The following is a 22,565-nucleotide window of genomic DNA, read 5'->3' as shown; positions in this document are numbered from 1 at the left end:
CCTAGCCCCTTTTTATGTACTCTCTGACCGCAAGTGAGTTATCCTAGCCACATTATATGTACTCCCTGACCCCAAGTGAGTTATCCTAGCCCCTTTATATGTACTCTCTGACCGCAAGTGAGTTACCCTAGTACCATAGAAGTACTCCCTGACCCCAAGTGAGTTACCCTAGTCCCTTATAACTACTCCCTGACCCCAAGTGAGTTACCCTAGCCCCTTTATAAGTACACCCTGTCCCCAAGTGAGATACCCTAGCCCCTTTATAAGTACTCCCTGACCGCAAGTGAGTTTCCCCAACCCCCTTTTTAAGTACACCCTGGCCCCAAGAGAGTTACCCTGGTCCCATATAAGTACTCCCAGACATCAAGTGAGGTACCATAGCCCCTTTATAAGTACTCTCTGACCCCAAATGAGTTATCCTAGCCCCATTATATGTACTCTCTGACAGCAAGTGAGTTACCCTAGTCCCATATAAGTACTCCCTGAACCCAAGTGAGTTACCATAGCCCCTTTATAAGTACTCCATGACCCCAAGTGAGTTACCCTAGACCCCTTTATAAGTACACCCTGCCCCAAGTGAGTTACCCTGGTCTCATATAAGTACTCCCAGACACTAAGTGAGTTAGCCTAGTCTAGTATAAGTACTCCTTGACCGAAAATGGGTTACCCTAGCCCCTTTATAAGTACTCCCTGACCCCAAGTGAGTTACCCTAGCCCCTTTATAAGTACACCCTGACCCCAAGTGAGTTACCCTAGTCCCATAGAAGTACTCCCTGACCCCAAGTGAGTTACCCTAGTCCCATAGAAGTACTCCCTGACCCCAAGTGAGTTACCCTAGCCCCTATATAAGTACTCCCTGACCACAAGTGAGTTATCCTAGCCCCTTTATATGTACTCTCTGACCGCAAGTTAGTTATCCTAGCCCCATTATATGTACTCCCTGACCCCAAGTGATTTACCATAGCCCCTTTATAAGTACTCCCTGACCTCAAGTGAGTTACCCTAGCCCCTATATAAGTACTCCCTGACCACAAGTGAGTTATCCTAGCCCCTTTATTTGTACTCTCTGACCGCAAGTGAGTTACCCTAGTTCCATAGAAGTACTCCCTGACCCCAAGTGAGTTATCTTAGCCCCTTTATATGTACTCTCTGACAGCAAGTGAGTTACCCTTGTCCCATATAAGTACTCCCTGACCCCAAGTGTGTTACCATAGCCCCTTAATAAGTACTCCCTGACCCCAAGTGACTTATCCTAGCCCTTTTATAAGTACTCCCTGACCCCAAGTGAGTTATCCTAGCCCCTTTATATGTACTCCCTGACCGCAAGTGAGTTACCCTAGCCCCTTTATAAGTACTCCCTGACCCCAAGTGAGTTATCCTAGCCCCTTTATATGTACTCTCTGACCGAAAGTGAGTTATCCTAGCCCCTTTTTATGTACTCTCTGACCGCAAGTGAGTTATCCTAGCCACATTATATGTACTCCCTGACCCCAAGTGAGTTATCCTAGCCCCTTTATATGTACTCTCTGACCGCAAGTGAGTTACCCTAGTACCATAGAAGTACTCCCTGACCCCAAGTGAGTTACCCTAGTCCCTTATAACTACTCCCTGACCCCAAGTGAGTTACCCTAGCCCCTTTATAAGTACACCCTGTCCCCAAGTGAGATACCCTAGCCCCTTTATAAGTACTCCCTGACCGCAAGTGAGTTTCCCTAGCCCCTTTTTAAGTACACCCTGGCCCCAAGAGAGTTACCCTGGTCCCATATAAGTACTCCCAGACATCAAGTGAGGTACCATAGCCCCTTTATAAGTACTCTCTGACCCCAAATGAGTTATCCTAGCCCCATTATATGTACTCTCTGACAGCAAGTGAGTTACCCTAGTCCCATATAAGTACTCCCTGAACCCAAGTGAGTTACCATAGCCCCTTTATAAGTACTCCATGACCCCAAGTGAGTTACCCTAGACCCCTTTATAAGTACACCCGGCCCCAAGTGAGTTACCCTGGTCCCATATAACTACTCCCAGACCCCAAGTGAGCTACCCTAGCCCCTTTATAAGTACTCCCTGACCCCAAGTGAGTTACCCTGGTCCCATATATGTACTCCCAGACACCAAGTGAGATAGCCTAGTCTAGTATAAGTACTCCTTGACCCAAATTGGGTTACCCTAGCCCCTTTATAAGTACTCCCTGACCGCAAGTGAGTTTCCCTAGCCCCTTTATAAGTACACCCTGGCCCCAAGAGAGTTACCCTGGTCCCATATAAGTACTCCCAGACACCAAGTGATTTAGCCTAGTCCAATATAAGTACTCCTTGACCCCAAGTGAGTTACCCTAGTCCCATAGAAGTACTCCCTGACCACAAGTGAGTTATCATAGCCCCTTTATATGTACTCTCTGACCGCAAGTAAGTTACCCTAGTCCCATAGAAGTACTCCCTGACCCCAAGTTTGTCACCTTAGACCCCTTTATAAGTACACCCTGGCCCCCAGTGAGTTACCCTGGTCCCATATAAGTACTCCCAGACATCAAGTGAGGTACCATAGCCCCTTTATAAGTACTCCCTGACCCCAAGTAAGTTACCCTAGACCCCTTTATAAGTACACCCGGCCCCAAGTGAGTTACCCTGGTCCCATATAAGTACTCCCAGACACCAAGTGAGTTAGCCTAGTCTAGTATAAGTACTCCTTGACCCAAAATGGGTTACCCTAGCCCCTTTATAAGTACTCCCTAACCACAAGTGAGTTATCCTAACCCCTTTATATGTACTCCCTGACCGCAAGTGAGTTACCCTAGTCCCATATAAGTACTCCCTGACCCCAAGTGAGTTACCATAGCCCCTTAATAAGTACTCCCTGACCCAAAGTGAGTTATCCTAGCCCCTTTATATGTACTCTCTGACCGCAAGTGAGTTATCCTAGCCCCTTTATAAGTACTCCCTGACCCCAAGTGATTTACCCTAGCCCCTTTATAAGTACACCCTGACCCCAAGTGATTTACCCTAGTCCCATAGAAGTACTCCCTGACCCCAAGTGAGTTACCCTAGCCCCTATATAAGTACTCCCTGACCACAAGTGAGTTATCCTAGCCCCTTTATATGTACTCTCTGACCGCAAGTGAGTAACCCTAGTCCCATATAAGTACTCCCTGACCCCAAGTGAGTTACCATAGCCCCTTAATAAGTACTCCCTGACCCCAAGTGAGTTATCCTAGCCCCTTTATATGTACTCCCTGACCGCAAGTGAGTTACCCTAGCCCCTTTATAAGTACTCCCTGACCCCAAGTGAGTTATCCTAGCCCCTTTATATGTACTCTCTGACCGAAAGTGAGTTATCCTAGCCCCTTTTTATGTACTCTCTGACCGCAAGTGAGTTATCCTAGCCACATTATATGTACTCCCTGACCCCAAGTGAGTTATCCTAGCCCCTTTATATGTACTCTCTGACCGCAAGTGAGTTACCCTAGTACCATAGAAGTACTCCCTGACCCCAAGTGAGTTACCCTAGTCCCTTATAACTACTCCCTGACCCCAAGTGAGTTACCCTAGCCCCTTTATAAGTACACCCTGTCCCCAAGTGAGATACCCTAGCCCCTTTATAAGTACTCCCTGACCGCAAGTGAGTTTCCCCAACCCCCTTTTTAAGTACACCCTGGCCCCAAGAGAGTTACCCTGGTCCCATATAAGTACTCCCAGACATCAAGTGAGGTACCATAGCCCCTTTATAAGTACTCTCTGACCCCAAATGAGTTATCCTAGCCCCATTATATGTACTCTCTGACAGCAAGTGAGTTACCCTAGTCCCATATAAGTACTCCCTGAACCCAAGTGAGTTACCATAGCCCCTTTATAAGTACTCCATGACCCCAAGTGAGTTACCCTAGACCCCTTTATAAGTACACCCTGCCCCAAGTGAGTTACCCTGGTCTCATATAAGTACTCCCAGACACTAAGTGAGTTAGCCTAGTCTAGTATAAGTACTCCTTGACCGAAAATGGGTTACCCTAGCCCCTTTATAAGTACTCCCTGACCCCAAGTGAGTTACCCTAGCCCCTTTATAAGTACACCCTGACCCCAAGTGAGTTACCCTAGTCCCATAGAAGTACTCCCTGACCCCAAGTGAGTTACCCTAGTCCCATAGAAGTACTCCCTGACCCCAAGTGAGTTACCCTAGCCCCTATATAAGTACTCCCTGACCACAAGTGAGTTATCCTAGCCCCTTTATATGTACTCTCTGACCGCAAGTTAGTTATCCTAGCCCCATTATATGTACTCCCTGACCCCAAGTGATTTACCATAGCCCCTTTATAAGTACTCCCTGACCTCAAGTGAGTTACCCTAGCCCCTATATAAGTACTCCCTGACCACAAGTGAGTTATCCTAGCCCCTTTATTTGTACTCTCTGACCGCAAGTGAGTTACCCTAGTTCCATAGAAGTACTCCCTGACCCCAAGTGAGTTATCTTAGCCCCTTTATATGTACTCTCTGACAGCAAGTGAGTTACCCTTGTCCCATATAAGTACTCCCTGACCCCAAGTGTGTTACCATAGCCCCTTAATAAGTACTCCCTGACCCCAAGTGACTTATCCTAGCCCTTTTATAAGTACTCCCTGACCCCAAGTGAGTTATCCTAGCCCCTTTATATGTACTCCCTGACCGCAAGTGAGTTACCCTAGCCCCTTTATAAGTACTCCCTGACCCCAAGTGAGTTATCCTAGCCCCTTTATATGTACTCTCTGACCGAAAGTGAGTTATCCTAGCCCCTTTTTATGTACTCTCTGACCGCAAGTGAGTTATCCTAGCCACATTATATGTACTCCCTGACCCCAAGTGAGTTATCCTAGCCCCTTTATATGTACTCTCTGACCGCAAGTGAGTTACCCTAGTACCATAGAAGTACTCCCTGACCCCAAGTGAGTTACCCTAGTCCCTTATAACTACTCCCTGACCCCAAGTGAGTTACCCTAGCCCCTTTATAAGTACACCCTGTCCCCAAGTGAGATACCCTAGCCCCTTTATAAGTACTCCCTGACCGCAAGTGAGTTTCCCTAGCCCCTTTTTAAGTACACCCTGGCCCCAAGAGAGTTACCCTGGTCCCATATAAGTACTCCCAGACATCAAGTGAGGTACCATAGCCCCTTTATAAGTACTCTCTGACCCCAAATGAGTTATCCTAGCCCCATTATATGTACTCTCTGACAGCAAGTGAGTTACCCTAGTCCCATATAAGTACTCCCTGAACCCAAGTGAGTTACCATAGCCCCTTTATAAGTACTCCATGACCCCAAGTGAGTTACCCTAGACCCCTTTATAAGTACACCCGGCCCCAAGTGAGTTACCCTGGTCTCATATAAGTACTCCCAGACACCAAGTGAGTTAGCCTAGTCTAGTATAAGTACTCCTTGACCGAAAATGGGTTACCCTAGCCCCTTTATAAGTACTCCCTGACCCCAAGTGAGTTACCCTAGCCCCTTTATAAGTACACCCTGACCCCAAGTGAGTTACCCTAGTCCCATAGAAGTACTCCCTGACCCCAAGTGAGTTACCCTAGTCCCATAGAAGTACTCCCTGACCCCAAGTGAGTTACCCTAGCCCCTATATAAGTACTCCCTGACCACAAGTGAGTTATCCTAGCCCCTTTATATGTACTCTCTGACCGCAAGTTAGTTATCCTAGCCCCATTATATGTACTCCCTGACCCCAAGTGATTTACCATAGCCCCTTTATAAGTACTCCCTGACCTCAAGTGAGTTACCCTAGCCCCTATATAAGTACTCCCTGACCACAAGTGAGTTATCCTAGCCCCTTTATTTGTACTCTCTGACCGCAAGTGAGTTACCCTAGTTCCATAGAAGTACTCCCTGACCCCAAGTGAGTTATCCTAGCCCCTTTATATGTACTCTCTGACAGCAAGTGAGTTACCCTTGTCCCATATAAGTACTCCCTGACCCCAAGTGTGTTACCATAGCCCCTTAATAAGTACTCCCAGACATCAAGTGAGGTACCATAGCCCCTTTATAAGTACTCTCTGACCCCAAATGAGTTATCCTAGCCCCTTTATATGTACTCTCTGACAGCAAGTGAGTTACCCTAGTCCCATATAAGTACTCCCTGAACCCAAGTGATTTACCATAGCCCCTTTATAAGTACTCCATGACCCCAAGTGAGTTACCCTAGACCCCTTTATAAGTACACCCGGCCCCAAGTGAGTTACCCTGGTCCCATATAAGTACTCCCAGACACCAAGTGAGTTAGCCTAGTCTAGTATAAGTACTCCTTGACCGAAAATGGGTTACCCTAGCCCCTTTATAAGTACTCCCTGACCCCAAGTGAGTTACCCTAGCCCCTTTATAAGTACACCCTGACCCCAAGTGAGTTACCCTAGTCCCATAGAAGTACTCCCTGACCCCAAGTGAGTTACCCTAGTCCCATAGAAGTACTCCCTGACCCCAAGTGAGTTACCCTAGCCCCTATATAAGTACTCCCTGACCACAAGTGAGTTATCCTAGCCCCTTTATATGTACTCTCTGACCGCAAGTTAGTTATCCTAGCCCCATTATATGTACTCCCTGACCCCAAGTGAGTTACCATAGCCCCTTTATAAGTACTCCCTGACCCCAAGTGAGTTATCCTAGCCCCTTTATATGTACTCTCTGACCGCAAGTGAGTTACCCTAGCCCCTTTATAAGTACTCCCTGACCAAAAGTGAGTTATCCTAGACCCTTTATATGTACTCCCAGACCCCAAGTGAGTTACCCTAGTCCCTTATTAGTACTCCCTTACCCCAAATGAGTTACCCTAGCCCCTTAATAAGTACACCCTGGCCCCAAGTGAGTTACCCTGGTCCCATATATTTACTCAAAGACACCAAGTGAGTTACCGTAGTCCCGTATAAGTACTCCTTGACCCAAAGTGAGTTACCCTAGCCCCTTTATAAGTACTCCCTGACCCCAAGTGAGTTACCCTAGTCCCATATAAGTACTCCCAGACCTCAAGTGAGTTACCCTAGTACCATAGAAGTACTCCCTGACCACAAGTGAGTTATCCTAGCCCCTTTATTTGTACTCTCTGACCGCAAGTGAGTTACCCTAGTTCCATAGAAGTACTCCCTGACCACAAGTGAGTTATCCTAACCCCTTTATATGAACTCCCTGACCGCAAGTGAGTTACCCTAGTCCCATATAAGTACTCCCTGACCCCAAGTGAGTTACCATAGCCCCTTAATAAGTACTCCCTGACCCAAAGTGAGTTATCCTAGCCCCTTTATATGTACTCTCTGACCGCAAGTGAGTTATCCTAGCCCCTTTATAAGTACTCCCTGACACCAAGTGATTTACCCTAGCCCCTTTATAAGTACACCCTGACCCCAAGTGAGTTACCCTAGTCCCATAGAAGTACTCCCTGACCCCAAGTGATTTACCCTAGTCCCATAGAAGTACTCCCTGACCCCAAGTGAGTTACCCTAGCCCCTATATAAGTACTCCCTGACCACAAGTGAGTTATCCTAGCCCCTTTATATGTACTCTCTGACCGCAAGTGAGTAACCCTAGTCCCATGTAAGTACTCCCTGACCCCAAGTGAGTTACCATAGCCCCTTAATAAGTACTCCCTGACCCCAAGTGAGTTATCCTAGCCCCTTTATATGTACTCCCTGACCGCAAGTGAGTTACCCTAGCCCCTTTATAAGTACTCCCTGACCCCAAGTGAGTTATCCTAGCCCCTTTATATGTACTCTCTGACCGAAAGTGAGTTATCCTAGCCCCTTTATATGTACTCTCTGACCGCAAGTGAGTTATCCTAGCCACATTATATGTACTCCCTGACCCCAAGTGAGTTATCCTAGCCCCTTTATATGTACTCTCTGACCGCAAGTGAGTTACCCTAGTACCATAGAAGTACTCCTTGACCCCAAGTGAGTTACCCTAGTCCCTTATAACTACTCCCTGACCCCAAGTGAGTTACCCTAGCCCCTTTATAAGTACACCCTGTCCCCAAGTGAGATACCCTAGCCCCTTTATAAGTACTCCCTGACCGCAAGTGAGTTTCCCTAGCCCCTTTTTAAGTACACCCTGGCCCCAAGAGAGTTACCCTGGTCCCATATAAGTACTCCCAGACATCAAGTGAGGTACCATAGCCCCTTTATAAGTACTCTCTGACCCCAAATGAGTTATCCTAGCCCCATTATATGTACTCTCTGACAGCAAGTGAGTTACCCTAGTCCCATATAAGTACTCCCTGAACCCAAGTGAGTTACCATAGCCCCTTTATAAGTACTCCATGACCCCAAGTGAGTTACCCTAGACCCCTTTATAAGTACACCCGGCCCCAAGTGAGTTACCCTGGTCTCATATAAGTACTCCCAGACACCAAGTGAGTTAGCCTAGTCTAGTATAAGTACTCCTTGACCGAAAATGGGTTACCCTAGCCCCTTTATAAGTACTCCCTGACCCCAAGTGAGTTACCCTAGCCCCTTTATAAGTACACCCTGACCCCAAGTGAGTTACCCTAGTCCCATAGAAGTACTCCCTGACCCCAAGTGAGTTACCCTAGTCCCATAGAAGTACTCCCTGACCCCAAGTGAGTTACCCTAGCCCCTATATAAGTACTCCCTGACCACAAGTGAGTTATCCTAGCCCCTTTATATGTACTCTCTGACCCCAAGTGAGTTACCCTTGTCCCATATAAGTACTCCCTGACCCCAAGTGTGTTACTATAGCCCCTTAATAAGTACTCCCTGACCCCAAGTGACTTATCCTAGCCCTTTTATAAGTACTCCCTGACCCCAAGTGAGTTATCCTAGCCCCTTTATATGTACTCTCTGACCGCAAGTGAGTTACCCTAGTAACATAGAAGTACTCCCTGTCCCCAAGTGAGTTACCCTAGTCCCTTATAACTACTCCCTGACCCCAAGTGAGTTACCCTAGCCCCTTTATAAGTACACCCTGTCCCCAAGTGAGTTACCCTAGCCCCTTTATAAGTACTCCCTGACCGCAAGTGAGTTTCCCTAGCCCCTTTATAAGTACACCCTGGCCCCAAGAGAGTTATCCTGGTCCCATATAAGTACTCCCAGACATCAAGTGAGGTACCATAGCCCCTTTATAAGTACTCTCTGACCCCAAATGAGTTATCCTAGCCCCTTTATATGTACTCTCTGACAGCAAGTGAGTTACCCTAGTCCCATATAAGTACTCCCTGAACCCAAGTGATTTACCATAGCCCCTTTATAAGTACTCCATGACCCCAAGTGAGTTACCCTAGACCCCTTTATAAGTACACCCGGCCCCAAGTGAGTTACCCTGGTCCCATATAAGTACTCCCAGACACCAAGTGAGTTAGCCTAGTCTAGTATAAGTACTCCTTGACCGAAAATGGGTTACCCTAGCCCCTTTATAAGTACTCCCTGACCCCAAGTGAGTTACCCTAGCCCCTTTATAAGTACACCCTGACCCCAAGTGAGTTACCCTAGTCCCATAGAAGTACTCCCTGACCCCAAGTGAGTTACCCTAGTCCCATAGAAGTACTCCCTGACCCCAAGTGAGTTACCCTAGCCCCTATATAAGTACTCCCTGACCACAAGTGAGTTATCCTAGCCCCTTTATATGTACTCTCTGACCGCAAGTTAGTTATCCTAGCCCCATTATATGTACTCCCTGACCCCAATTGAGTTACCATAGCCCCTTTATAAGTACTCCCTGACCCCAAGTGAGTTATCCTAGCCCCTTTATATGTACTCTCTGACCGCAAGTGAGTTACCCTAGCCCCTTTATAAGTACTCCCTGACCAAAAGTGAGTTATCCTAGACCCTTTATATGTACTCCCAGACCCCAAGTGAGTTACCCTAGTCCCTTATTAGTACTCCCTTACCCCAAATGAGTTACCCTAGCCCCTTAATAAGTACACCCTGGCCCCAAGTGAGTTACCCTGGTCCCATATATTTACTCAAAGACACCAAGTGAGTTACCGTAGTCCCGTATAAGTACTCCTTGACCCAAAGTGAGTTACCCTAGCCCCTTTATAAGTACTCCCTGACCCCAAGTGAGTTACCCTAGTCCCATATAAGTACTCCCAGACCTCAAGTGAGTTACCCTAGTACCATAGAAGTACTCTCTGACCGCAAGTGAGTTATCCTAGCCACATTATATGTACTCCCTGACCCCAAGTGAGTTATCCTAGCCCCTTTATATGTACTCTCTGACCGCAAGTGAGTTACCCTAGCACCATAGAAGTACTCCCTGACCCCAAGTGAGTTACCCTAGTCCCTTATAACTACTCACTGACCCCAAGTGAGTTACCCTAGCCCCTTTATAAGTACACCCTGTCCCCAAGTGAGTTACCCTGGTCCCATATAACTACTCCCAGACCCCAAGTGAGCTACCCTAGCCCCTTTATAAGTACTCCCTGACCCCAAGTGAGTTACCCTGGTCCCATATATGTACTCCCAGACACCAAGTGAGATAGCCTAGTCTAGTATAAGTACTCCTTGACCCAAATTGGGTTACCCTAGCCCCTTTATAAGTACTCCCTGACCGCAAGTGAGTTTCCCTAGCCCCTTTATAAGTACACCCTGGCCCCAAGAGAGTTACCCTGGTCCCATATAAGTACTCCCAGACACCAAGTGATTTAGCCTAGTCCAATATAAGTACTCCTTGACCCCAAGTGAGTTACCCTAGTCCCATAGAAGTACTCCCTGACCACAAGTGAGTTATCATAGCCCCTTTATATGTACTCTCTGACCGCAAGTAAGTTACCCTAGTCCCATAGAAGTACTCCCTGACCCCAAGTGTGTCACCTTAGACCCCTTTATAAGTACACCCTGGCCCCCAGTGAGTTACCCTGGTCCCATATAAGTACTCCCAGACATCAAGTGAGGTACCATAGCCCCTTTATAAGTACTCCCTGACCCCAAGTAAGTTACCCTAGACCCCTTTATAAGTACACCCGGCCCCAAGTGAGTTACCCTGGTCCCATATAAGTACTTCCAGACACCAAGTGAGTTAGCCTAGTCTAGTATAAGTACTCCTTGACCCAAAATGGGTTACCCTAGCCCCTTTATAAGTACTCCCTAACCACAAGTGAGTTATCCTAACCCCTTTATATGTACTCCCTGACCGCAAGTGAGTTACCCTAGTCCCATATAAGTACTCCCTGACCCCAAGTGAGTTACCATAGCCCCTTAATAAGTACTCCCTGACCCAAAGTGAGTTATCCTAGCCCCTTTATATGTACTCTCTGACCGCAAGTGAGTTATCCTAGCCCCTTTATAAGTACTCCCTGACCCCAAGTGATTTACCCTAGCCCCTTTATAAGTACACCCTGACCCCAAGTGAGTTACCCTAGTCCCATAGAAGTACTCCCTGACCCCAAGTGATTTACCCTAGTCCCATAGAAGTACTCCCTGACCCCAAGTGAGTTACCCTAGCCCCTATATAAGTACTCCCTGACCACAAGTGAGTTATCCTAGCCCCTTTATATGTACTCTCTGACCGCAAGTGAGTAACCCTAGTCCCATATAAGTACTCCCTGACCCCAAGTGAGTTACCATAGCCCCTTAATAAGTACTCCCTGACCCCAAGTGAGTTATCCTAGCCCCTTTATATGTACTCCCTGACCGCAAGTGAGTTATCCTAGCCCCTTTATATGTACTCTCTGACCGAAAGTGAGTTATCCTAGCCCCTTTTTATGTACTCTCTGACCGCAAGTGAGTTATCCTAGCCACATTATATGTACTCCCTGACCCCAAGTGAGTTATCCTAGCCCCTTTATATGTACTCTCTGACCGCAAGTGAGTTACCCTAGTACCATAGAAGTACTCCCTGACCCCAAGTGAGTTACCCTAGTCCCTTATAACTACTCCCTGACCCCAAGTGAGTTACCCTAGCCCCTTTATAAGTACACCCTGTCCCCAAGTGAGATACCCTAGCCCCTTTATAAGTACTCCCTGACCGCAAGTGAGTTTCCCCAACCCCCTTTTTAAGTACACCCTGGCCCCAAGAGAGTTACCCTGGTCCCATATAAGTACTCCCAGACATCAAGTGAGGTACCATAGCCCCTTTATAAGTACTCTCTGACCCCAAATGAGTTATCCTAGCCCCATTATATGTACTCTCTGACAGCAAGTGAGTTACCCTAGTCCCATATAAGTACTCCCTGAACCCAAGTGAGTTACCATAGCCCCTTTATAAGTACTCCATGACCCCAAGTGAGTTACCCTAGACCCCTTTATAAGTACACCCGGCCCCAAGTGAGTTACCCTGGTCTCATATAAGTACTCCCAGACACCAAGTGAGTTAGCCTAGTCTAGTATAAGTACTCCTTGACCGAAAATGGGTTACCCTAGCCCCTTTATAAGTACTCCCTGACCCCAAGTGAGTTACCCTAGCCCCTTTATAAGTACACCCTGACCCCAAGTGAGTTACCCTAGTCCCATAGAAGTACTCCCTGACCCCAAGTGAGTTACCCTAGTCCCATAGAAGTACTCCCTGACCCCAAGTGAGTTACCCTAGCCCCTATATAAGTACTCCCTGACCACAAGTGAGTTATCCTAGCCCCTTTATATGTACTCTCTGACCGCAAGTTAGTTATCCTAGCCCCATTATATGTACTCCCTGACCCCAAGTGATTTACCATAGCCCCTTTAAAAGTACTCCCTAACCTCAAGTGAGTTACCCTAGCCCCTATATAAGTACTCCCTGACCACAAGTGAGTTATCCTAGCCCCTTTATTTGTACTCTCTGACAGCAAGTGAGTTACCCTAGTTCCATAGAAGTACTCCCTGACCCCAAGTGAGTTATCCTAGCCCCTTTATATGTACTCTCTGACAGCAAGTGAGTTACCCTTGTCCCATATAAGTACTCCCTGACCCCAAGTGTGTTACCATAGCCCCTTAATAAGTACTCCCTGACCCCAAGTGACTTATCCTAGCCCTTTTATAAGTACTCCCTGACCCCAAGTGAGTTATACTAGCCCCTTTATATGTACTCCCTGACCGCAAGTGAGTTACCCTAGCCCCTTTATAAGTACTCCCTGACCCCAAGTGAGTTATCCTAGCCCCTTTATATGTACTCTCTGACCGAAAGTGAGTTATCCTAGCCCCTTTATATGTACTCTCTGACCGCAAGTGAGTTATCCTAGCCACATTATATGTACTCCCTGACCCCAAGTGAGTTATCCTAGCCCCTTTATATGTACTCTCTGACCGCAAGTGAGTTACCCTAGTACCATAGAAGTACTCCCTGACCCCAAGTGAGTTACCCTAGTCCCTTATAACTACTCCCTGACCCCAAGTGAGTTACCCTAGCCCCTTTATAAGTACACCCTGTCCCCAAGTGAGATACCCTAGCCCCTTTATAAGTACTCCCTGACCGCAAGTGAGTTTCCCTAGCCCCTTTTTAAGTACACCCTGGCCCCAAGAGAGTTACCCTGGTCCCATATAAGTACTCCCAGACATCAAGTGAGGTACCATAGCCCCTTTATAAGTACTCTCTGACCCCAAATGAGTTATCCTAGCCCCATTATATGTACTCTCTGACAGCAAGTGAGTTACCCTAGTCCCATATAAGTACTCCCTGAACCCAAGTGAGTTACCATAGCCCCTTTATAAGTACTCCATGACCCCAAGTGAGTTACCCTAGACCCCTTTATAAGTACACCCGGCCCCAAGTGAGTTACCCTGGTCTCATATAAGTACTCCCAGACACCAAGTGAGTTAGCCTAGTCTAGTATAAGTACTCCTTGACCGAAAATGGGTTACCCTAGCCCCTTTATAAGTACTCCCTGACCCCAAGTGAGTTACCCTAGCCCCTTTATAAGTACACCCTGACCCCAAGTGAGTTACCCTAGTCCCATAGAAGTACTCCCTGACCCCAAGTGAGTTACCCTAGTCCCATAGAAGTACTCCCTGACCCCAAGTGAGTTACCCTAGCCCCTATATAAGTACTCCCTGACCACAAGTGAGTTATCCTAGCCCCTTTATATGTACTCTCTGACCGCAAGTTAGTTATCCTAGCCCCATTATATGTACTCCCTGACCCCAAGTGATTTACCATAGCCCCTTTATAAGTACTCCCTGACCTCAAGTGAGTTACCCTAGCCCCTATATAAGTACTCCCTGACCACAAGTGAGTTATCCTAGCCCCTTTATTTGTACTCTCTGACCGCAAGTGAGTTACCCTAGTTCCAAAGAAGTACTCCCTGACCCCAAGTGAGTTATCCTAGCCCCTTTATATGTACTCTCTGACAGCAAGTGAGTTACCCTTGTCCCATATAAGTACTCCCTGACCCCAAGTGTGTTACCATAGCCCCTTAATAAGTACTCCCTGACCCCAAGTGACTTATCCTAGCCCTTTTATAAGTACTCCCTGACCCCAAGTGAGTTATCCTAGCCCCTTTATATGTACTCTCTGACCGCAAGTGAGTTACCCTAGTAACATAGAAGTACTCCCTGTCCCCAAGTGAGTTACCCTAGTCCCTTATAACTACTCCCTGACCCCAAGTGAGTTACCCTAGCCCCTTTATAAGTACACCCTGTCCCCAAGTGAGTTACCCTAGCCCCTTTATAAGTACTCCCTGACCGCAAGTGAGTTTCCCTAGCCCCTTTATAAGTACACCCTGGCCCCAAGAGAGTTATCCTGGTCCCATATAAGTACTCCCAGACATCAAGTGAGGTACCATAGCCCCTTTATAAGTACTCTCTGACCCCAAATGAGTTATCCTAGCCCCTTTATATGTACTCTCTGACAGCAAGTGAGTTACCCTAGTCCCATATAAGTACTCCCTGAACCCAAGTGATTTACCATAGCCCCTTTATAAGTACTCCATGACCCCAAGTGAGTTACCCTAGACCCCTTTATAAGTACACCCGGCCCCAAGTGAGTTACCCTGGTCCCATATAAGTACTCCCAGACACCAAGTGAGTTAGCCTAGTCTAGTATAAGTACTCCTTGACCGAAAATGGGTTACCCTAGCCCCTTTATAAGTACTCCCTGACCCCAAGTGAGTTACCCTAGCCCCTTTATAAGTACACCCTGACCCCAAGTGAGTTACCCTAGTCCCATAGAAGTACTCCCTGACCCCAAGTGAGTTACCCTAGCCCCTATATAAGTACTCCCTGACCACAAGTGAGTTATCCTAGCCCCTTTATATGTACTCTCTGACCGCAAGTTAGTTATCCTAGCCCCATTATATGTACTCCCTGACCCCAATTGAGTTACCATAGCCCCTTTATAAGTACTCCCTGACCCCAAGTGAGTTATCCTAGCCCCTTTATATGTACTCTCTGACCGCAAGTGAGTTACCCTAGCCCCTTTATAAGTACTCCCTGACCAAAAGTGAGTTATCCTAGACCCTTTATATGTACTCCCAGACCCCAAGTGAGTTACCCTAGTCCCTTATTAGTACTCCCTTACCCCAAATGAGTTACCCTAGCCCCTTAATAAGTACACCCTGGCCCCAAGTGAGTTACCCTGGTCCCATATATTTACTCAAAGACACCAAGTGAGTTACCGTAGTCCCGTATAAGTACTCCTTGACCCAAAGTGAGTTACCCTAGCCCCTTTATAAGTACTCCCTGACCCCAAGTGAGTTACCCTAGTCCCATAGAAGTACTCCCTGACCCCAAGTGATTTACCCTAGTCCCATAGAAGTACTCCCTGACCCCAAGTGAGTTACCCTAGCCCCTATATAAGTACTCCCTGACCACAAGTGAGTTATCCTAGCCCCTTTATATGTACTCTCTGACCGAAAATGAGTTATCCTAGCCCCTTTATATGTACTCTCTGACCGCAAGTGAGTTATCCTAGCCACATTATATGTACTCCCTGACCCCAAGTGAGTTATCCTAGCCCCTTTATATGTACTCTCTGACCGCAAGTGAGTTACCCTAGTACCATAGAAGTACTCCCTGACCCCAAGTGAGTTACCCTAGTCCCTTATAACTACTCCCTGACCCCAAGTGAGTTACCCTAGCCCCTTTATAAGTACACCCTGTCCCCAAGTGAGATACCCTAGCCCCTTTATAAGTACTCCCTGACCGCAAGTGAGTTTCCCCAACCCCCTTTTTAAGTACACCCTGGCCCCAAGAGAGTTACCCTGGTCCCATATAAGTACTCCCAGACATCAAGTGAGGTACCATAGCCCCTTTATAAGTACTCTCTGACCCCAAATGAGTTATCCTAGCCCCATTATATGTACTCTCTGACAGCAAGTGAGTTACCCTAGTCCCATATAAGTACTCCCTGAACCCAAGTGAGTTACCATAGCCCCTTTATAAGTACTCCATGACCCCAAGTGAGTTACCCTAGACCCCTTTATAAGTACACCCGGCCCCAAGTGAGTTACCCTGGTCTCATATAAGTACTCCCAGACACCAAGTGAGTTAGCCTAGTCTAGTATAAGTACTCCTTGACCGAAAATGGGTTACCCTAGCCCCTTTATAAGTACTCCCTGACCCCAAGTGAGTTACCCTAGCCCCTTTATAAGTACACCCTGACCCCAAGTGAGTTACCCTAGTCCCATAGAAGTACTCCCTGACCCCAAGTGAGTTACCCTAGTCCCATAGAAGTACTCCCTGACCCCAAGTGAGTTACCCTAGCCCCTATATAAGTACTCCCTGACCACAAGTGAGTTATCCTAGCCCCTTTATATGTACTCTCTGACCGCAAGTTAGTTATCCTAGCCCCATTATATGTACTCCCTGACCCCAAGTGATTTACCATAGCCCCTTTATAAGTACTCCCTGACCTCAAGTGAGTTACCCTAGCCCCTATATAAGTACTCCCTGACCACAAGTGAGTTATCCTAGCCCCTTTATTTGTACTCTCTGACCGCAAGTGAGTTACCCTAGTTCCATAGAAGTACTCCCTGACCCCAAGTGAGTTATCCTAGCCCCTTTATATGTACTCTCTGACAGCAAGTGAGTTACCCTTGTCCCATATAAGTACTCCCTGACCCCAAGTGTGTTACCATAGCCCCTTAATAAGTACTCCCTGACCCCAAGTGACTTATCCTAGCCCTTTTATAAGTACTCCCTGACCCCAAGTGAGTTATCCTAGCCCCTTTATATGTACTCCCTGACCGCTAGTGAGTTACCCTAGCCCCTTTATAAGTACTCCCTGACCCCAAGTGAGTTATCCTAGCCCCTTTATATGTACTCTCTGACCGAAAGTGAGTTATCCTAGCCCCTTTTTATGTACTCTCTGACCGCAAGTGAGTTATCCTAGCCACATTATATGTACTCCCTGACCCCAAGTGAGTTATCCTAGCCCCTTTATATGTACTCTCTGACCGCAAGTGAGTTACCCTAGTACCATAGAAGTACTCCCTGACCCCAAGTGAGTTACCCTAGTCCCTTATAACTACTCCCTGACCCCAAGTGAGTTACCCTAGCCCCTTTATAAGTACACCCTGTCCCCAAGTGAGATACCCTAGCCCCTTTATAAGTACTCCCTGACCGCAAGTGAGTTTCCCTAGCCCCTTTTTAAGTACACCCTGGCCCCAAGAGAGTTACCCTGGTCCCATATAAGTACTCCCAGACATCAAGTGAGGTACCATAGCCCCTTTATAAGTACTCTCTGACCCCAAATGAGTTATCCTAGCCCCATTATATGTACTCTCTGACAGCAAGTGAGTTACCCTAGTCCCATATAAGTACTCCCTGAACCCAAGTGAGTTACCATAGCCCCTTTATAAGTACTCCATGACCCCAAGTGAGTTACCCTAGACCCCTTTATAAGTACACCCGGCCCCAAGTGAGTTACCCTGGTCTCATATAAGTACTCCCAGACACCAAGTGAGTTAGCCTAGTCTAGTATAAGTACTCCTTGACCGAAAATGGGTTACCCTAGCCCCTTTATAAGTACTCCCTGACCCCAAGTGAGTTACCCTAGCCCCTTTATAAGTACACCCTGACCCCAAGTGAGTTACCCTAGTCCCATAGAAGTACTCCCTGACCCCAAGTGAGTTACCCTAGTCCCATAGAAGTACTCCCTGACCCCAAGTGAGTTACCCTAGCCCCTATATAAGTACTCCCTGACCACAAGTGAGTTATCCTAGCCCCTTTATATGTACTCTCTGACCGCAAGTTAGTTATCCTAGCCCCATTATATGTACTCCCTGACCCCAAGTGATTTACCATAGCCCCTTTATAAGTACTCCCTGACCTCAAGTGAGTTACCCTAGCCCCTATATAAGTACTCCCTGACCACAAGTGAGTTATCCTAGCCCCTTTATTTGTACTCTCTGACCGCAAGTGAGTTACCCTAGTTCCATAGAAGTACTCCCTGACCCCAAGTGAGTTATCCTAGCCCCTTTATATGTACTCTCTGACAGCAAGTGAGTTACCCTTGTCCCATATAAGTACTCCCTGACCCCAAGTGTGTTACCATAGCCCCTTAATAAGTACTCCCTGACCCCAAGTGACTTATCCTAGCCCTTTTATAAGTACTCCCTGACCCCAAGTGAGTTATCCTAGCCCCTTTATATGTACTCTCTGACCGCAAGTGAGTTACCCTAGTAACATAGAAGTACTCCCTGTCCCCAAGTGAGTTACCCTAGTCCCTTATAACTACTCCCTGACCCCAAGTGAGTTACCCTAGCCCCTTTATAAGTACACCCTGTCCCCAAGAGAGTTATCCTGGTCCCATATAAGTACTCCCAGACATCAAGTGAGGTACCATAGCCCCTTTATAAGTACTCTCTGACCCCAAATGAGTTATCCTAGCCCCTTTATATGTACTCTCTGACAGCAAGTGAGTTACCCTAGTCCCATATAAGTACTCCCTGAACCCAAGTGATTTACCATAGCCCCTTTATAAGTACTCCATGACCCCAAGTGAGTTACCCTAGACCCCTTTATAAGTACACCCGGCCCCAAGTGAGTTACCCTGGTCCCATATAAGTACTCCCAGACACCAAGTGAGTTAGCCTAGTCTAGTATAAGTACTCCTTGACCGAAAATGGGTTACCCTAGCCCCTTTATAAGTACTCCCTGACCCCAAGTGAGTTACCCTAGCCCCTTTATAAGTACACCCTGACCCCAAGTGAGTTACCCTAGTCCCATAGAAGTACTCCCTGACCCCAAGTGAGTTACCCTAGTCCCATAGAAGTACTCCCTGACCCCAAGTGAGTTACCCTAGCCCCTATATAAGTACTCCCTGACCACAAGTGAGTTATCCTAACCCCTTTATATGTACTCTCTGACCGCAAGTTAGTTATCCTAGCCCCATTATATGTACTCCCTGACCCCAAGTGAGTTACCATAGCCCCTTTATAAGTACTCCCTGACCCCAAGTGAGTTATCCTAGCCCCTTTATATGTACTCTCTGACCGCAAGTGAGTTACCCTAGCCCCTTTATAAGTACTCCCTGACCAAAAGTGAGTTATCCTAGACCCTTTATATGTACTCCCAGACCCCAAGTGAGTTACCCTAGTCCCTTATTAGTACTCCCTTACCCCAAATGAGTTACCCTAGCCCCTTAATAAGTACACCCTGGCCCCAAGTGAGTTACCCTGGTCCCATATATTTACTCAAAGACACCAAGTGAGTTACCGTAGTCCCGTATAAGTACTCCTTGACCCAAAGTGAGTTACCCTAGCCCCTTTATAAGTACTCCCTGACCCCAAGTGAGTTACCCTAGTCCCATATAAGTACTCCCAGACCTCAAGTGAGTTACCCTAGTACCATAGAAGTACTCCCTGACCACAAGTGAGTTATCCTAGCCCCTTTATATGTACTCTCTGACCGCAAGTGAGTTACCCTAGTACCATAGAAGTACTCCCTGACCCCAAGTGAGTTACCCTGGTCCCATATAAGTACTCCCAGACATCAAGTGAGGTACCATAGCCCCTTTATAAGTACTCTCTGACCCCAAATGAGTTATCCTAGCCCCATTATATGTACTCTCTGACAGCAAGTGAGTTACCCTAGTCCCATATAAGTACTCCCTGAACCCAAGTGAGTTACCATAGCCCCTTTATAAGTACTCCATGACCCCAAGTGAGTTACCCTAGACCCCTTTATAAGTACACCCGGCCCCAAGTGAGTTACCCTGGTCTCATATAAGTACTCCCAGACACCAAGTGAGTTAGCCTAGTCTAGTATAAGTACTCCTTGACCGAAAATGGGTTACCCTAGCCCCTTTATAAGTACTCCCTGACCCCAAGTGAGTTACCCTAGCCCCTTTATAAGTACACCCTGACCCCAAGTGAGTTACCCTAGTCCCATAGAAGTACTCCCTGACCCCAAGTGAGTTACCCTAGTCCCATAGAAGTACTCCCTGACCCCAAGTGAGTTACCCTAGCCCCTATATAAGTACTCCCTGACCACAAGTGAGTTATCCTAGCCCCTTTATATGTACTCTCTGACCGCAAGTTAGTTATCCTAGCCCCATTATATGTACTCCCTGACCCCAAGTGATTTACCATAGCCCCTTTATAAGTACTCCCTGACCTCAAGTGAGTTACCCTAGCCCCTATATAAGTACTCCCTGACCACAAGTGAGTTATCCTAGCCCCTTTATTTGTACTCTCTGACCGCAAGTGAGTTACCCTAGTTCCATAGAAGTACTCCCTGACCCCAAGTGAGTTATCCTAGCCCCTTTATATGTACTCTCTGACAGCAAGTGAGTTACCCTTGTCCCATATAAGTACTCCCTGACCCCAAGTGTGTTACCATAGCCCCTTAATAAGTACTCCCTGACCCCAAGTGACTTATCCTAGCCCTTTTATAAGTACTCCCTGACCCCAAGTGAGTTATCCTAGCCCCTTTATATGTACTCCCTGACCGCTAGTGAGTTACCCTAGCCCCTTTATAAGTACTCCCTGACCCCAAGTGAGTTATCCTAGCCCCTTTATATGTACTCTCTGACCGAAAGTGAGTTATCCTAGCCCCTTTTTATGTACTCTCTGACCGCAAGTGAGTTATCCTAGCCACATTATATGTACTCCCTGACCCCAAGTGAGTTATCCTAGCCCCTTTATATGTACTCTCTGACCGCAAGTGAGTTACCCTAGTACCATAGAAGTACTCCCTGACCCCAAGTGAGTTACCCTAGTCCCTTATAACTACTCCCTGACCCCAAGTGAGTTACCCTAGCCCCTTTATAAGTACACCCTGTCCCCAAGTGAGATACCCTAGCCCCTTTATAAGTACTCCCTGACCGCAAGTGAGTTTCCCTAGCCCCTTTTTAAGTACACCCTGGCCCCAAGAGAGTTACCCTGGTCCCATATAAGTACTCCCAGACATCAAGTGAGGTACCATAGCCCCTTTATAAGTACTCTCTGACCCCAAATGAGTTATCCTAGCCCCATTATATGTACTCTCTGACAGCAAGTGAGTTACCCTAGTCCCATATAAGTACTCCCTGAACCCAAGTGAGTTACCATAGCCCCTTTATAAGTACTCCATGACCCCAAGTGAGTTACCCTAGACCCCTTTATAAGTACACCCGGCCCCAAGTGAGTTACCCTGGTCTCATATAAGTACTCCCAGACACCAAGTGAGTTAGCCTAGTCTAGTATAAGTACTCCTTGACCGAAAATGGGTTACCCTAGCCCCTTTATAAGTACTCCCTGACCCCAAGTGAGTTACCCTAGCCCCTTTATAAGTACACCCTGACCCCAAGTGAGTTACCCTAGTCCCATAGAAGTACTCCCTGACCCCAAGTGAGTTACCCTAGTCCCATAGAAGTACTCCCTGACCCCAAGTGAGTTACCCTAGCCCCTATATAAGTACTCCCTGACCACAAGTGAGTTATCCTAGCCCCTTTATATGTACTCTCTGACCGCAAGTTAGTTATCCTAGCCCCATTATATGTACTCCCTGACCCCAAGTGATTTACCATAGCCCCTTTATAAGTACTCCCTGACCTCAAGTGAGTTACCCTAGCCCCTATATAAGTACTCCCTGACCACAAGTGAGTTATCCTAGCCCCTTTATTTGTACTCTCTGACCGCAAGTGAGTTACCCTAGTTCCATAGAAGTACTCCCTGACCCCAAGTGAGTTATCCTAGCCCCTTTATATGTACTCTCTGACAGCAAGTGAGTTACCCTTGTCCCATATAAGTACTCCCTGACCCCAAGTGTGTTACCATAGCCCCTTAATAAGTACTCCCTGACCCCAAGTGACTTATCCTAGCCCTTTTATAAGTACTCCCTGACCCCAAGTGAGTTATCCTAGCCCCTTTATATGTACTCTCTGACCGCAAGTGAGTTACCCTAGTAACATAGAAGTACTCCCTGTCCCCAAGTGAGTTACCCTAGTCCCTTATAACTACTCCCTGACCCCAAGTGAGTTACCCTAGCCCCTTTATAAGTACACCCTGTCCCCAAGAGAGTTATCCTGGTCCCATATAAGTACTCCCAGACATCAAGTGAGGTACCATAGCCCCTTTATAAGTACTCTCTGACCCCAAATGAGTTATCCTAGCCCCTTTATATGTACTCTCTGACAGCAAGTGAGTTACCCTAGTCCCATATAAGTACTCCCTGAACCCAAGTGATTTACCATAGCCCCTTTATAAGTACTCCATGACCCCAAGTGAGTTACCCTAGACCCCTTTATAAGTACACCC

Source organism: Prorops nasuta, unplaced genomic scaffold (assembly GCF_024137725.1).
Source record: "Prorops nasuta isolate Cenicafe-Biocafe unplaced genomic scaffold, Cenicafe_Pnas_1.2 PNAS00041, whole genome shotgun sequence".
Classification (NCBI taxonomy): Eukaryota; Metazoa; Arthropoda; class Insecta; order Hymenoptera; family Bethylidae; genus Prorops; species Prorops nasuta.
Note: the sequence above shows the minus strand (reverse complement) of the source record.